Here is a 17,192-nt window from a genome sequence, read left to right as displayed (position 1 = left end):
AAATTAACATACATCTTGGGTCTTTAGAAATGGTGGCTATTTTGATTATATGAAATACAGTGGCCTTAAATATGAAATCTACTGCTTTTGAGAAGCCAGTCATCCTTAGGTTTTCTATTTTTTTTTTTTTTACTTGCCAGACTGTGAGAAGAGGTTAGTTTAAATGCTGAACAGCAAATTTCTTAATTAGTTGCTGTATGTTGGGCTGAATTTCAGTAATACCATTTATTTTGAGTTGGACGACTCAAGCATTTAGTCTTGATTTTTTTGACAGCATATATATCACTAAAATAATTATTTTGTACCCATTCGACACACTTTTTTCCCAGTCATAGTTTATTTTAAAACTACCTGTCTCCAGTGGTACAGCTAGCTATGAACCTGAGATGCCTAAAAATGTGTTACCTTCTCACTGTACTTTTTTTTAAATTTCAGAGACCCCTCTCTGCTATTCTTTTGCATCACAAAATGCTTAGGTGCCTTATAAAACTGCTTCAGTAGTAATTCTTATTGTGATAGATTCTTTGGTTTTAAGGGTATGAATGGTTAACAATAACTTTTGATATATCCATTCAAAACTTTTCCTTGGAGTCTTTTTGTGAGTGAAGGGAAGAATGAGGGGAATCCTTTTGAATGACTGATATCGTCAGTAGTAGACTATAGTAGTAAACCTTTGGGAGGTCATGATAGAAGAAAAGATTAGGCTGAATTCAGATATTTAACCTGGGGTTATGAAGACAACCTGAGAATGGGCTGTCTGTCCTCTAGTGACAGAGTCATGGCAAAGGCTCAAGGAAAAATTTTTGAGAAATACTTCAAAAGATTTACGTTTCATCTTAGGAGCCTGTCTAAAAGCCTTTTGAACCATTTTAGTTAAGCTTTTCTTTCTTATGGGATGTATGTGGGAGCAGTAAGAAGCATATGGTTGAAACTCTCTGCACTGCAGTGATATGTAAAAGAAGGACTTTTCCTGCTAGGTTAAATTACTCTGTATGCCTCTTGCCGCCAGTGACATGAATTACTTAAATACAGATGCTTTTAGATGAGCTTTGTACTGCATCATAAATATTTAATAGGTTTATGAGATATCTGTATGTATAGCTGGGTGGGAAATAAAGCAGTGGAGAAGCTCAACCTCTACATTAGAGCCTTTGGCCTTATAGTATCCACTGGCCAGTTGACCACTGAAAAAGAGATTTTCAGGATGCAAATGTCACTAACAATAAAAGGATTCTATTTTTTTTTCCCCCAACAGAATGTTTAACCCATCTAATTTAGTCAGTAAAGTGAACTTTACACTTTCCCTATTCACATTATTCATAGATGTTCCAATTCCCTAATGATTAAAGTATAGCATAAAAAACCCCTTCTCAATAAATAAATGGTATGGGAGGAGGGGTCAGGAAAAGCTCCTAGCTTTTCTGCGGCAACTAATGGTTTTTCATATAGATACTTCACTGTCATTAGGTAATGGTTCAAATTATATGAATCTTTGATATAATTTTGAGATTAATCTTAAAAGTCAGTTTCTTAAAGCAAGAGTGGTAAGCGAAGGTGGGTAGGGAGGGGCGTGCAGATGAGGAAGAGAAGTAACAAGATGAGGGTTACTGAATGTGGGCTTGGTAGATTATTTAGTTTGGCATTGGCTAAGGAGTATTTATAATAAAAAGCCTTACTACAGTAGATTAAGATGGATTCTTTGTCACGTATGGTAGCCAGACACTGCCATACAAAAAATCTTTTAAAAATATTTCCTAGCATTTTATTATGGAATTTTCAAACATACAGAAAAACTGAATGAATTATACAGTAAACAGCTTAAGCCCACTATCTAGATTTTACAGTTGACATTTTGCTATAGCTGCTTTATCAAATATCTACCCATTTATCTATCGGTCAACTCTTTTTATTTTTGATGCAATTTCAAGTTGTACATATGAGTGCATTTTACCTCCAAATGTCCCAGTACGTATGATATATGTTTTATTACATTTTTAAAAATAATATATAGGTGCTGAATTAGGCCAACAAATAGAATATAATCTCTGGAATGAGTCATCATATCTGGACCTGGGATTTTCTAGTCATCATATTTCAGAGTATAACTCAATCAGCAGCCTTCTTTTTCCTGTTCCTGACAATCACTCCATCTCCTGTGCCAGTCTTCTAATTCTCCAAATTAAAAGAAGTTGTAACTCTGGCTCACCACTTCTCAGATATTGCAAATTCTTGATATTGTATGTGTTTTGAACCATTGCAATAATGTTGGGCTGGTCCCTATTTTGAGGCGACAGTTTATTTTCTGAAGATAAGCTCCCTTCCATCCACTAGAGTCTCTTTATTCTACACCTTCCTTTGTAAGCATAAAGCTCGTTGTAATGTTTCAATTGTTTGACTAATTTCTGATCTTCAACCTGTTCTCAGTGAAAGTTATTGGGCTCTAAAGCCCACATTCTCTGTGTCCCCTCGGTGTAATGAAATGGTGTTGAATAACAGTTCATATATGAATATCGGTCTCTGAATAATTTCCAGAAAGAAGGCCTGAGTATTCAGTAGAGTTGTGACCAAAAGTGATCATAGGAGCATTAAATAGAGTAAACTTTCAAGTAGACACAGTCACAGTAAAAAGTCAAAGCGAGATATTTTTATAGAGATAACACATGGCAGAATTGGCAGAAAATCTTAACTGTCCACTCTACTGTTCCTTTCTATCTCCATTGGCAGAATGTAACTAAAGAGCTTTCCTTTGCAGAAATGAGTTGAAAGAGGGAGGAACAGTAGACCTGAATTCTAGTCTTGACTCTGAAATTAATTTTGATGTGACTCCAGGCAGATTATTTTTACCTCCTGGCATCTTTATTCTTTTTATATAAAATAAAATTCACGGGTAAGGCTGTTCTAGCTCCAAAATTCAGTCAATGAAAATTTTAAATCTAATTATTTTTGAGATTACAGTTTATCTTTGAGTTTAACCTAAATCCTTTGCAAATAATTTCTGAAATAGAAAAGAAAGAAAAGTAAGAAGTCATTCTTAAACAAACCTGATAGGAAGTTTTTAACTGGAGGTCAAATCATAAGTTTTTTATCTTATGATTTTCAAGTCCATATTTTTAAAGCACTAAAAAGTATAACAATGCAGAAAAAGTTTCAACCTGGACTGAGAAGCAGCAGAAAAACATGAGGCTGACATTTGATTTTAAATAGGATACTTCCACTTCTATGAGCATCATAAGGCTATGACTTTACAACAATATTGCTGGTTAGGTGGCTCCCTCGGAATGCCAAATCAGTGCCGGAAACTGCATATGTATTTACTCCTCCAGTTTTTGGTGTAATTTTATATTTTCATTTTGATCAGCAACAAGGAGAGAGAACTGTGTAGACTCTAAAGAAAATGTATATTGTAAGGCGCTTCCTCTGGCTGAAGTCTTCTCAGATTTACACATTTGGACTGTATTTAAAAGTAGAACACTTCAGATAATTCCAAGCTTCTTTTATTCTGGGTAAGTTGTGAGGGTTTATTTCATACGTGCCTTTGTATGATGTTTCAGTCTCTTGAGTAGGTGGTACTCTTTTATAAGTAATTCATAACTGCCTTCACATGTGGACCTACCTTCTCATGCTCAACAGTTTCTATCTGAACAGAAGATTTAAAAATCAAACGAATTTCTAGTGCATTTGTAAAAGTGATATGCTATGCTATCCATTGCATTTCTGAATTGATTTCAGGACCAGTTTATAGAGTCAGCTGACAAGCAACTAACTGAACTATAAACAAATAGCTAGTGCCCAAGTATAAGTATAAATTACTTTCATTCTTGAAACTTTATGGAATTTGTATTAAACTAGCATTGATTATCATATGCATTTTTTCTTTATGTTTAATTTCTCTTAATGCACCAAAGTACAGCCTTTATTATTTCCTTTAAATGAGATTATACATGTGCATGTACATAAAAGTGTAGATTATTTCCTTTTTTTGTTACATTTGCCATAAGACTTGAGGATAAAACAAATAGAAATTCTCTTTTAGCTATGCTGGCCTGTGCTTTGTACCTAACTTAGAGTAGTGAACATTAATGAAACAAAGCAAAGATATTTGTTCAAGGTACCTAATCCAATGTCTATTGCTCTAATAAACACTATGAATGACCATCCATTTAAATAACATCAGAATAGTCATTGTAAAGAAAATTCTCCTTTTGTTTTTCTTCTTTTTATTATATATACACATGCAGAGTAATTTAATGTTACTTGTATTTATTCACACAAATAAAACTCTATCTGGAGTACCCATGTCTTTAAGCTGTTTTTCCATAGTTTGCTCATTCTCCTTTACTAGAGTTTCCATATTGATGCATTCATTCAACAGTACTTCCTGAGTGCCTTCTGTGTGCCAGGGATGTTCTAGGTAGTAGAGATAACAATGGAAACAGGCACAAGTGCTTGCTTGATGGAACCTACATTCTGGTGGTGAGTTTATCACGCATTTCCTGAGAAATCACACTGTAGAAAATACAGATAATTCAAAATAACTGCCACTTTATCCATCTTTTTTTCATATTTCTAGTCTATTCTAAATAGGGGAATGGATGGAGATAAACAATGAGAAATAATATTTTAAGCATATAAAATGAGATAGTTATAAACTTCTCATTTTCTCATAAAACTTTTGAATTGAAACTCAATGACATATCAATTTATTACATATTTATTACATCTATATTTGTGCTTTTAAGTTTTTTGGGATGTAGTATTGCATCTTCAGAGTTCATAGTTAATTAATAATTGTCAGAGATTTAATGCCACGTGACCCACTGATTTTTTGTAGAAAAAAGGGCAGCCTACATAGTAAAAAGTCTCATTATTTTACAGCAGTCCACCTAGCAAAACTAGTCAGGTTTTCCTTTTTAAATTAAATGTTGGACAAGCTGAAACCATGATGAGCGTCCAGTGTAAATTTTTTTATTGAGTTGGAATTTGCATAACATACAATTAACCATTTTAATGTGAACAATTTATGGGCATTTATCACAATGTTGTGCAACCACCATCTCCATTTGGTTCTAAAACATGTCCAGTGTAATTTTAAAAAAATGTGACTTGTAAAATTAAAAATAAAATAAACTGTGGCTGTACATAACTAATGATTTTACTTATGGGGAGTGAGAAATCAATAGGTAATCTCAAAGTAAAGTAAACTCATGTAACTATCACATTTAATAAAATTATCTTTCTGTATAAAATTCTCACAGCCCCATCTTTGAGATCATTTACCGTATCTTGAGCTACAAAGGATCTAAAATCATGAAGAACAAAATGTGCCAGAGTGAAATTGATCATCTTGGTACAAAATGAGAACACAGACCCACAGTCAATATCAAACATTTGATACAGCATCTCACAAAATAACTCTCAAAATTAAGTCAAATTGTCTTCTCTGAGAAAACTTTGACTGGGTAAGAATAATAAAGTGTAATCAAAGTCTTAACTCACCTTCAAAGTGAGGGAAATAATACCTGCCCAGTAAGGTGAAATGAGTTTCCTCTCACTCCTGTAGCATCATGAACAGTGCAGAACATCAAAAAGTACATGGGTTTAGTTTGCCCTCAGAGAACTTTTCTGTTTAGCTGTGAGAAGAATTACAGGAAAAAAAGTTAAATTTGGGTTTATTCCCAATTTTTCATTCACTGAAATAATCTGTGGTGGTTTATAATTAAGCATGGTTGGGGTAACAGTTTCACTAAAACAAGATAAATTCATAAACTATGTATTTGGGAACAATCAGAAAAATCTGATAAGGATGTATATGAACTGGACATTAAAAGATCTGAAAAAATGGATGGGAGTGTAGAGGGTGCTTTGAATAGATAGATAATGTGAAAAAAGTCTGCCAATTTATTAGATGCCATAATCTTTGTAATTCAATCTCAAAAATAAAACCAAACAGACTATGTATTGAATTGATAACACAGCTCTAGGTTTGGGACAACAGGTCATTGATAGACCTGATCTTCAAAGAATTGCATTCTTCAGTCCTACTACATGACATAATTAAATAATAACACTAACTTTGAAGATATGCCCCAATAAGGGAACAGTTAAGAAATGCTGGGTCTGTGACTTGGAGCAAAAAGCACTCCATGGAGGAGTTGAGACTTAAGCTGGAGGTTGATTTTCATGTGGGTGGGAAGAGACGAAACATATCCATTTGAGACCTTTGTTCTCTCTCACAGGAAGCAGCAAGTTTTTAAGGTTACCTTTAGGCCTTTCTTATGAAAATCATGACTTCATCATTCATTAGCAAATAAATAAATCATATGTTATACATCTTCAAGTTAGTCATCTATAAGTTAGTCATCCCCAAAGATTGTAATCCAAAAGTGAAATGACTGTTGTCATCATGTTATCAGATACCATGAAGTAAATTCTGCTTTTTCAGTCATAAAATTTATGTGCAGAGTAAATTTTTCAGAGGTTAAAAATAAACTTTTTCAGAAGTAAGTGTTTTCAGAGTGAAATAGCCAAAATGCAGAAAAAAATGTAAAAGAGAAAATAAATTTGGGTAATATGGTCAAAAGCAAAATGGCATTTACCATCCTCTTCATCTCCTGGAACTATGCTAAATACTTATAATAATAAAATAAATAAAATTAATTCAGAACAAATTAGCCCAGCTTGAATTGAGATAACAAAGGAATTTGAGTATTTTTTTATTTGATGATAAAACAGGAGTTTTTTCTTCATTGAAGCTGGCTTGGAAGGATGCTGGAATGTTATGAAAGTGGATTGGAAATAAGAGTGTATTTTGACTTTGTTATGCCTAATCCCTTTATATATTATACTGTGTCTCTCTTGACCCAAGTTGATTTACTAACATTTACTTCCTTACCTTCTGTGGTGGAATAATTATGGTCGCAAATTCTTTGTCACTCTCCATCAGGATTTATTTGCCCCATCTTTGAATCTCAGGCAGCACTGTGACTGCTTAATCAATAGGCTGCAGTAGGAACACTTCCTCCCTTAGGGATGCTTCCTCTCAGAACCCAGCTGCCACGTTGTGATATGCTCAAGCCACGTAGAGAGGCCACATGTTGGCGTACCACCCGACAGTCCCAGCTGAGCTCCTAGCTGCCAGTCATGTATGTGAGCCATCTTGAATGTTTCAGCCCAATAGCATATTCAGCTGTTGCAGCCCCAGCTGACATTGAATGGAGCAGAAGAACCATTCAGCTGAACCCAGTAAACCTGCAGACTAGTGTGATATAATACGACAGTTATTGTTTTGAACTATTTCAGGGCAGTTTGTTGAACAGCAAACATAATTGAGATAATTTTCCAAAAAAAAAATCCTAGAACTGAGACTGCAGAATTATTCATTCAATTTAAACTATAAATAGATAATTTTTAAATAGCTTATGCTTAATCCTATAACTTCTGAAAATCACTATGGCAAAAATTTAGAAGGCTTTTATTTCGGAAACTAGTCACCTTCAAGTTTGTTTACCAACTACATTTAGGTAATAATGACTATTTCAGTGTTACATTTTCTGGTTCACTTATTCTCCCAATGAAGTGATAGGTAAGCAATACATAATCAGATGCATTCTTTGATTAAAACAGAGAAGCAGTATTTTTCAGCAGCAATAACATAAGTCAAACCTTTGCACAGATATTCGCCCTACAGTTTAATAGTTAAATGAAGAAACAGACTCGGGCAGCATGTTACCTAAGCTGCCAGAGTCTGTTTCTTTATTTTCAAGATAGTACGTACAGGATTTGTGAAGATCAGAAATTATGTTAAGAACCTAACAGAGTTCCTGGCACAAAAGTCAGTCTCAGTAAATGTAGCTCTTTTTTAAAAGGAGGTGATAATGTGGTTTTCAAAAGGTAGTAAAGCTTTGTCTCTTGTTCATTTTTCAAGGGGATATGGAAATATGGATGTTCCTGGGCTTTGATGGGATGGAGCCTAAAGAGTTAAAGTGATGTATCCTGGCAGTTCTTCCTATGAACGGGCATGTTTTATCCAAAGGAAATTCTGATCCCTAATCCCATATACACTACTTTTCCTCACTTCATTATTGCAATAGAGAATTTGATAAAGAATCGAGGGCAGCTTTTGGCTCTTAGTCTCAAGGATCAAACTAGTGGAAAATTCCTTTTATTCTTTACCTCCAGTCCTGTTCCTTTTCCTAAATTACATTCACCTTCAAATTGGTGGGAAACAACTTTGTAGGATGCTTGTTCTCTGCAAGCTAACCTCTGCTCCAATGGGCCATGAGGTTCTGCTTCATCTCCAGAGCAGACACATGCACAGGCCACAGTCTGATTCATGTAGTCCAGGAGACAGAACAGCTGCGGCAGCCCACGAGTCTGTCTCTATTTTGTCTGAGCATTTGTACAATATATTGTTTTCCTTTGTAAGCGATGGGCATCTTTAATATGACAACTAGAGGAATGTCTAGTAATTTATTTCTTATTGAATATGTTCACTCTTAATGATTAAGGTGAGATGAGTGGTTGTTATTGGTGCAAGTTAAGGACCACTTTTCTTAACTTTGGGTTACTGTTCTTGGTATCTCTCTTCCCTGCCTGACTTGGGTTACCCAAACCCCATTTGGTCTTTGAAATTTAGATGTCCTTGGCTGTGGATGAAATGCCAGTGTATTTTTTAAAGATTTTTATTAAAACATAACTAACACACAATATTGTATTAGTTTCGGGTGTACACCATAGTTATTCAACATTTGTATACCTAAAGAAGTGATCACCGTGATGAGTCTAGCAACCATCTGACGCCAAACAACGCTATCACAATATCCCTGTACTGTACACTACATCCGCATGATTTATTTGTTTTATACCTGGAAATTTGAACCTCAAATTCCCTTTCGCTTTCCCCTCCCCGCCTTTTTTTGATTTTTCAATAACAGTTGACATTCAATTTTATTTTATATAAATTTCAGGTTTACAGCATAGTAGTTAGACATTTATGTAATTTATAGAGTAGTCTAGTAAAAATGCCAGTGTATCGTACTGAAGTGTAATATTGGTTTGGGGCAGAATTGAGAAGTTAACTGCCACATATTTAAAGCAGGTGATCTCTAAAAGAATTATAAATTACCCTAATTTAGCATAAATTCACTTGCTTATATCGTTTTTGAATATTTTACATGAATATTGATAATTAAAATCTTAATACCTTCCAGCTTGAATACTGTACATGCTTTAATATAGATTTTCCATGATATGAAATTTTATGTCCATTACTAGAATTTTTAGTAAAACTCTCAATTCTTTAAAATCAAATCATTAAAGCTATAAAATATGCATAGTAATTATTGTTAAATACCTGTTTCAGGTATATAAGTACAGGTTATGTAGAAGTGAATTTAAGAATAACTAATTTTTCCCATAAGCTTGTCATCATCATAATTACAGTTAAACAAATTGGTTCAGGCTTTTGTTGCGTTATTAATACTGCAAACACATTTTAAGATATTAATACTCTTTAAATTATTTATAATTATGGACTTCCATTTAAAAAATTATAATATTCTTATTTCATGCCCACTTAAAGCTTAAGAATCATTCAAAGCAGTGGAGATTGCGCTATACAAAAATAATGTACTTACAGCAGATTTTCTCAGGACTTGAGCCCTAAATTTTATTCTTCTGAGACTCATGATGGTTATATAATATAGATTTAGAGAGAGTTTTTAAAACTCCTGTTGACATAGATAAACAAAATGGTTCCTCGGAAACCATTCAGGTGTCCAGTCACAGTAAAACATGGATTAAAGGTTCAGATGCATAAAGTGTACACTGACATGCAGCGAATGAGGGAAGTTCAGGGGAATCTACCTCTATTAAGGACAGTGCATGTCTTTTGGTCTTTTAATGCCTGCTGTTTTAAAAGGGGGGGAAAAATCAGCATTAAAACTATCTATAAGGTAAAGCCACTGAAGCCTAACCCAAAAGGCATGCTGTTACAGAAAACTCTTCTTAATACTTGCTGTGTGGTTATAGCTGAGGACGTGTGGTATATATTACAGTGCCCAGGGAATTCAAACCTCCGCAGCGTGGAGTCACAATGAAGGCTAATTTCAAAATGAAGTGGTAGCCTTTGCTCCCTTCGTAGCTCTGTTACTTACCAGTGTTTCTTATTAGCTTGACATTATTAGTCTAGGGCTGCTGTGAGTGCTACAGGGATATGGAAATTTAAAGGGGACCAGAGTAAGGATATAAGAACCTCTCTCTCCCCTCTCCAGCTCCCTGCTCCTTCAGCATATACTCAGCACTTCATATTGGGAATTATGAAGTCTTACACGACCATTGCATGAGAAGGGCTGAAGGCAGAGCTGTCCATGGTTAGAAAAAAAATGTTCTAACTGTTGGTCGAAAATCAGGTAGTAACAGTCCTCTTGGTGAGCAGAACTTATTAGAGGGCTGGGGAAGGAATGCTATCTCTCAGCAGCAGGCAGGGAGAAATTGCTGTTGAAAAGCTTACCTCTCTAGGGAGGAATCAGATATCAGACTTTGCCAAGCCTCAGGTCCAACCCATAAGGTCCCACCTACATCCCCCGCCCCATCCCAGCTTTGTTAGATTGCTAGCATCGATCGCTGGCTTTTTCTGACCCAACAGTGGGTGAAGGAAAGAGAGCCAGCAAGACTGAAAGCAAGCAAGGTTGGGGTGGAAGACTGGGGCTGCTTTTGCGGAGAGAAAAAGAGAAAAGGCAGAAAAGGGGTGGGGGCCATGGGGACTAAGCTTAACTGATGCCTGCCTGCTTCTCTTTGATTTGATGGCCTTTATTCCTTCTAATTGGATAAAATAGGAAGTCACTGGCAGTCCTGCATTGCTGGGTATACTGATTTTACTCAGACCAGCCAGCAGCTCTAGAGTGGGGATAGAGGGTGGGGGTTGGGAGAGGAAGATGGAAAAAGAAAGAGATTGAGAGAGAGAGAGAGAGGGAGAACGTCTTTGAATGAGGAGGGGAAAGAAAGAGAAAGAGACTATGAAGAAGGAGAGACCCACAGAGGAAGAAAGTGAATGAGCGCTCAAGAAGGACAAAGAGGAGTGGTTGGGGGGTGGGGGCGGAGGCAGGGCGGGGAGGGGAGTTACCGCCCCTCCTGGCCGCACTCTTCCCTTCAGATCCCTCTGTGATGATACTGTTTGCAGTGATGCTCGGAGGGCAGGCACCTGCTGCTCTGTAATGATTCAGCCTCTTTCAGCCGTCGCGTTAACACAACAGGATGCTGTTGCTACTGTCACTGCTGCCTCTCCTGCCGCCGCCGCTGCTGCCGCCGCCGCCGCCAGCGCTGGTCCTGCTTTTGCTCTTACTTCTACTGCATGACAGTTGTTTTCTCCATCTAAGCAGACACCAGCTTCAGATGCTCGAGGTGAGAAACATGCCTTTCAGTTTGGGCTACTGGTTTACTTAATCGACCCACTATCAGCTTGGTTTCTATTTTGGCCCCTGTCCTCTTGACCAGCTGCGATGGTTTGGAGAAGCATTTAAAAGAACTGCAAAAGTGGCCCAGAAACAGCAGTAAAGAATTACGATATACTTTTACTTGGTAGTTGCTAGAGGCTTTTTTTCCCTTCTTTTCTCCTGAACTCCTCTTGCTTTTGATAATGGCCTTGGACTTGGACGACTTATCGATTTCCCCCTGTAAGATGCTGTATCATTTGCTTGGGGGGGGCTCTGCATGGTAATGGACCGTGAGAGAAGCCAGGCCTTCTGGAGGTGAGCCGATGGAGATCTATTCCCCAGACATGTCTGAGGTAGCTGCTGAGAGGTCCTCCAGCCCCTCCACTCAGCTGAGTGCAGACCCATCTCTTGTTGGGCTTCCGGCAGCAGAAGACATGCCAGAGACCCAGACTGAAGATGGGAGGACCCCTGGACTGGCAGTTCCCTGCTGTGTCTGCCTAGAAGCCGAGCGCCTGAGAGGTTGTCTCAACTCAGAGAAAATCTGCATTGTCCCCATTCTGGCTTGCCTAGTCAGCCTCTGCCTCTGCATTGCCGGCCTCAAGTGGGTATTTGTGGACAAGATATTTGAGTATGACTCTCCTACTCACCTTGACCCTGGGGGGTTAGGCCAGGACCCTATTATTTCTCTGGATCCAACTGCTGCCTCAGCTGTGTGGGTATCATCTGAGGCATATACTTCACCTGTCTCTAGGGCTCAATCTGAAACTGAGGTTCAAGTTACAGTGCAAGTTGACAATGCTGTTGTGTCCTCTGAACCTTCAGCAGTACCAACCTTGAAGAATCGTATTTTTGCTTTTTCTTTTCTGCCATCCACTGCACCATCTTTCCCTTCACCCACTCGGAACCCTGAGGTGAGAACACCCAAGTCAGCAACTCAGCCACAAACAACAGAAACTAATCTCCAAACTGCTCCTAAACTTTGTAAGTAGAGAGAGAGTAATGATGAATAAAGGACAGGGGTGGGCTTCAGGTCCTAAAAAGTGTTCTCTAGAGCATGTAGCTATTTTATTTCTTGCTTGTATTTTAACTGCGTGATTTTGTTTAAGCATATCATGTGATGGTTGGCGTTGCATTGAAGAGATGAGTAAAAAGATTTTGTAAAGTGCTGGTTTGAATCAGTGCTCTAACAGAAGCTCCCTCTAGTCAGATTGTTAAATCTGGTGTGGGGGACCAAAAACTTCAGTGTCTTCGAGTCATGCTTGAATTTAAGTTAAATTCAATCTATTTCTGACATTTCTTAAAATATCAGACCATCCTTTATTTTTTATTAATGTGACTTCCATATAGCAATGAGTATGATTTTGTGTCTTTCTTTTTCCCAGGTAGACTTCCTATTACCTTTCTTTACCTTCCCTTTACCCTCTGCCTCCCAACAATCCCAAATTGCCTATTATCTTTCTCCAGCGCTTCTTCCTATTCTCCTAACCACTTCTTCCCACGTTTGTATTTTAATTGGTTCTTCCTGGTATTGCATCAAGCCTTTAGATATTTACAGTGCTCACCTCTCACCAGCATCAAATATTACTGTCCTGCCCAGATTGTAGTTTCAGTTACTAAGCACTTCTCAGGAAAAGCTTTATTTTATTCAGGACACCGTACAATTCTGCATGAAAGGATTTTCCCATATTAGTCTTGTCTTCTGTAATCAAATGTTTAAGTAGCTTCCTTGGCGGTCATTAAAAAGTACAAGATCCATTAGTAAGGTACATTGTTTTTTCAGACATGTGTCATTTGCTGGTCAGATTGCAGCAGCCCAGCTTAATAACCTGTGAGTGAAGAGAGCCCATGCTCTTAAAACCATACAGAACAATATGCTGCTGTTTGTACTGGACCATCGCGATGCTCTATAATAGAAAGTTGACAAAGATGAAACCATGACTAGTCAGATTGTTCTAAACATTAATATAGAAAGGAGGAGTTTTCTATAGCTTTTTAAAAACATGTTTCTAATTTACTTTTGTTTCTCTATCTTCTATCACTATTTACCATTGATGAATATTTCCTTAGTAAAAAAAAGTAAAAGATCCGAAAATTTGGTTCTTAAAAACGTATGTAAAATCTCAGAGTTAAAGGAGAGATCAGGGTAAGGAGTCAGTGATGAAATACCCCTTCTGTTTCTCTCTTGATGGTAATGAAGAATAAAGAATATCTTTTCCAGACATTAGTTTAGTATGAGGTAGATCCACATGTTGTAGAAACACAGAAAAAAACTTGATTTGTGTTTGTGACTCAAGATTTTTTTTTATACACACCAGTTTCAGTGGAAAAGATTTAAAAAAAGAGAGAGAGCCTTGTTTTTGAGGTGTAATTAGGGAAGAAGCTCCTTTCTGCAGACACTGCTTTGTATCTTTATCAAATCCCTGAAGCATCATTAAAGGTCTGACAGACATCACTGCATTCGCCGCCTCTTCCCACCTGGCAGAGTGACCGAGAAATAATACCCAGATGAAATGACAGGCTATAAAAAGCAAGTACAGATCCTGCAAAGAGAAGCAAAATTCACTATGAGGACAAGGTTACTTCATTGTCTTTAGTGTTTTAAACTTAAGTCTTTAATGAAAATGTGGCTTAATAGTTAGTTGTCCAGAAAAAGAAAGAGGACCCTTTGAAAAACTCTTCAGCTAAATTCTATAATTTTATCATCTGAGGAAAGCAAGCAAACAAAGAAACATCCAGCACATTTGTCTGATCTAAGACCATGTCAAAAAGTATGTTGTGACTTCTTGAGAAATTATTTTTTATGGTTCATTCTTCTAAGTGTTTTAATAGATTATACATTCCATATAGTTTCCTTAAAAAAAAAAAAATCTTTTTTTTCGTTCCAAGCCAGGGCATTGATTTTCTGGCATTTGCATTGAGTAGAAAAGATTTACTGCTGCCTCAGAGCATCACAGTGACCAGTTCTGGCCAGATGCACAGCTGCAGCCTTCTGAAGTGCATTGGAAATAAGCCTGGAAAAGCAGTCTGGGAAGTAGTTTTCTCCTGAAAAGTTAGGGATAGACAGTTGGTTAAGACAGTACAGCCTATAAGGGTTTTCTGTGTGGGAAACTCTGTGGTAATTTTTTGGACTAGTGCCTGAAAATAAGAAAATCACTAGTATCCAAAAAATTGTGTCTTGATTTTCGAAAAGGATTGGTTCATCAAGCTTTGTTTTCAGACACTCATGAGTGGTTGCTTTTGTTTTTTAAAAAGCTTGTAACCATTAACTAATGGGAAGTAAAAAAAAAAAAGACTTGGAATTAGATTTTGTTATTTTGTAATCTCTTTCACTTTTTAAATTTTCCACTAAGAAAGTATTGCTTAGAGAAAAAATCAGAACTTTTCTTTGATTATGTGTTTTCGATATGAACTAAGCATCATAGTGTATATTTTTAAATGACATTATCATACCTGAAAGATACTATTCATTTATTTCAGGACTTTATTCCCTCTTTTCTATCTGTCTCAGCATATTCAGAATATTATGCAGAGCTATAGCCTTCAAGGTCATAGTCTGTTGAGGACTAATTGATTCTTCTGTATCCTGGAGCCTAAGAGAGTGGAAGAGAGACAATTGTAGTAATTGTATCTGCTGTGTTATTTCCCAAACCAATCTACCTACTAGTATTAGGATTTTATTCTATAAATACTAGAATTACTCCTTGACTCTTAAAATATTTTTTGTCTTTATTATAATAAAAGGCAAAATATACATTTTAAATTGCCTATAGGTATAGTGGTTATGCCAGGTTTTCTAAAATGGATATTTCTATAATAAGGTAATATAATTTCATGTTTTTAACATATTAATCTACATATACATATAGAGCTTAAGAAATCTTATACAGGCCTGGAAAATCTCCCTCTCTCTCTCTCTCTCTGTGTCATCTATATAAAATTCTAAAGTTTTTTCATGTGTGATTAATGGTTTTCCACTACCACACTGATTACATTGCCATGATAATAGAGTTTTTATTTTTCGTCAAGTCACATAATACTTGAACCATTAATTTGTAGGGTTTTTTTGTTTTGTTTTGTTTGCCTGGGCTTTTAAAAATTTTTTTACCGTCTATTTATATAAAAAGAACTGACTCTGGGCAGTTGCAAACTTAGATTACTATTAAAAAAAAAAAAAGAGCTGATTAAATAAACTGTAGCCAGGAAACTATGGTGCCATCTTGAAAGAAAATTTCTGGATGGGAGAGCCTACTTGACAATAGACTCTTGGGTATGAGAATGTATTAATGTTTTTTCATCTTAGGCCAAATTTGTTTTGCTTTGTCTTAAATCTCTGTATTGAGTTGCATGGCAAACCATTGTTACCACAGTGACAATATGAATTACTACCATTTCAAAAGCTCAACATGATTAATTTAATTTACCAAAGGATTTCTTTCCTTCATTTTAAAAGTGGCATTCATTTTAAGACTAATAGATTCTTCTAGATCCTTGCAACTGTACTTGTAAGTATCTCAGAATGGTGATTTCAAATAATTTTTCTCTATTTTAATCATCCTTGTTTAAAGCACACAGCATTAAAAATTGGAAGAAACTGAAAGAGCCTCAATTTGAACAAATAATTTTATAAATTTACTGATGAGGAAATCCAGATTCTGAAAGATTTAGTAAAATTATTTTACTAAAATTTACAGAACTCCGAAGGTCTAGTGAAATCTTAAATAGTAGAAAACAGAGCAGTGTCTTATCTCCCAGAATTTAAATCCATACACTGCTATTTTCTCCCATATTTTTCCCCCTGTTCTAGAGAGTTAGAGCTGGAGACTCACCCTGGTAGTTTGAGTAGCTCTGACTGACAGGGAAGTATTCCAAGTGGGACCACCAATCAAGCATATACAGTTCATACTATTAAAATTCAATTTTGTTCTCACCTTCTTGTTTTACTCTTATTAAATTTTCAGTAATAGTGATCTTTTTCCTTTTTATTTGACTACCCATACCATGTTCGGCTTGCTATTGAAAACAACTTGGGTTTTCTAAGGTGAGCTTTCTCCTGGCATGTACCAGATGGCTAAATGGCTCACCTCTTTACTGCACATTCCCACTTTCTCCTTGTTCCATTACCGAGATCCGGTTTTGTTTTGTTTTTTTTCTTCCTTTCCCTATGCATCTTCCCAAATCTATCTTGAATCTTCCTTATTTTTCTTATTATGCTATTTTGGCCGTATATATCAATATTTCATTGCATTCTAAGAGATCAAAGCACCTTCACCTGTCTTTTCTTTCACATATAATTTCATTGTATTTTAATACTGATTGGTATTTACACGCATTATGAATATACATACAAAAAAAAAAATCTCAGGCCAGTAAACAATATACTATTTTGTTATTGGCACAGCCAATTCAAACTTTTGTTCCTCTTCTTTATCTCTCTTCTTTTCCTTCATATGCTTTATGCCAATTTCTCTATTGACTCTTTTACATGTTTGTGCAAATCAGCATTTCTTCATTCCCAGAAAATCATTATGCCCCAAAGCATATGTCTTTGTTCTTCCTCCTTCCCTTTTCCTTTTAATAACATCTCATTGTATCATTCTAAAGCAGGAAGGAAGAGATCATTTGTAAATTGAGGGAACAGGCATAAAAAGTTGTTACTTTAGTTAAGCTATAAGACCCTAAGAATTAGGACTATAAGTCTTGTCCCCTGATTCTGTTGGACTTTCTGTTAAACCACAATCTAGACCATGTCTACTTTTATGC

General features: G+C 36.2%; 1 protein-coding gene and 1 long non-coding RNA gene across 9 annotated transcripts in view; both read left to right on the top strand.

The window, feature by feature from the left end:
• The window catches only part of NRG1 (neuregulin 1), a 955,597-nt gene that overhangs the window by 835,457 nt on the left and 102,948 nt on the right, over window positions 1-17,192 (top strand). The gene's annotated exons all lie outside the window — the stretch shown is intronic.
• Window positions 141-15,591, top strand: LOC120589045 (uncharacterized). The gene is made up of 2 exons (XR_005649370.1): window positions 141-11,400; window positions 11,862-15,591. It is a non-coding gene; the product is annotated as an uncharacterized LOC120589045 (long non-coding RNA).

This window comes from Pteropus medius, unplaced genomic scaffold (assembly GCF_902729225.1).
Source record: "Pteropus medius unplaced genomic scaffold, Ma_sr-lr_union100, whole genome shotgun sequence".
Taxonomy (NCBI): domain Eukaryota; kingdom Metazoa; phylum Chordata; class Mammalia; order Chiroptera; family Pteropodidae; genus Pteropus; species Pteropus medius.
The sequence above is the reverse complement of the archived record's forward strand: the minus strand, read 5'-3'. Positions and strand labels throughout refer to the sequence as shown.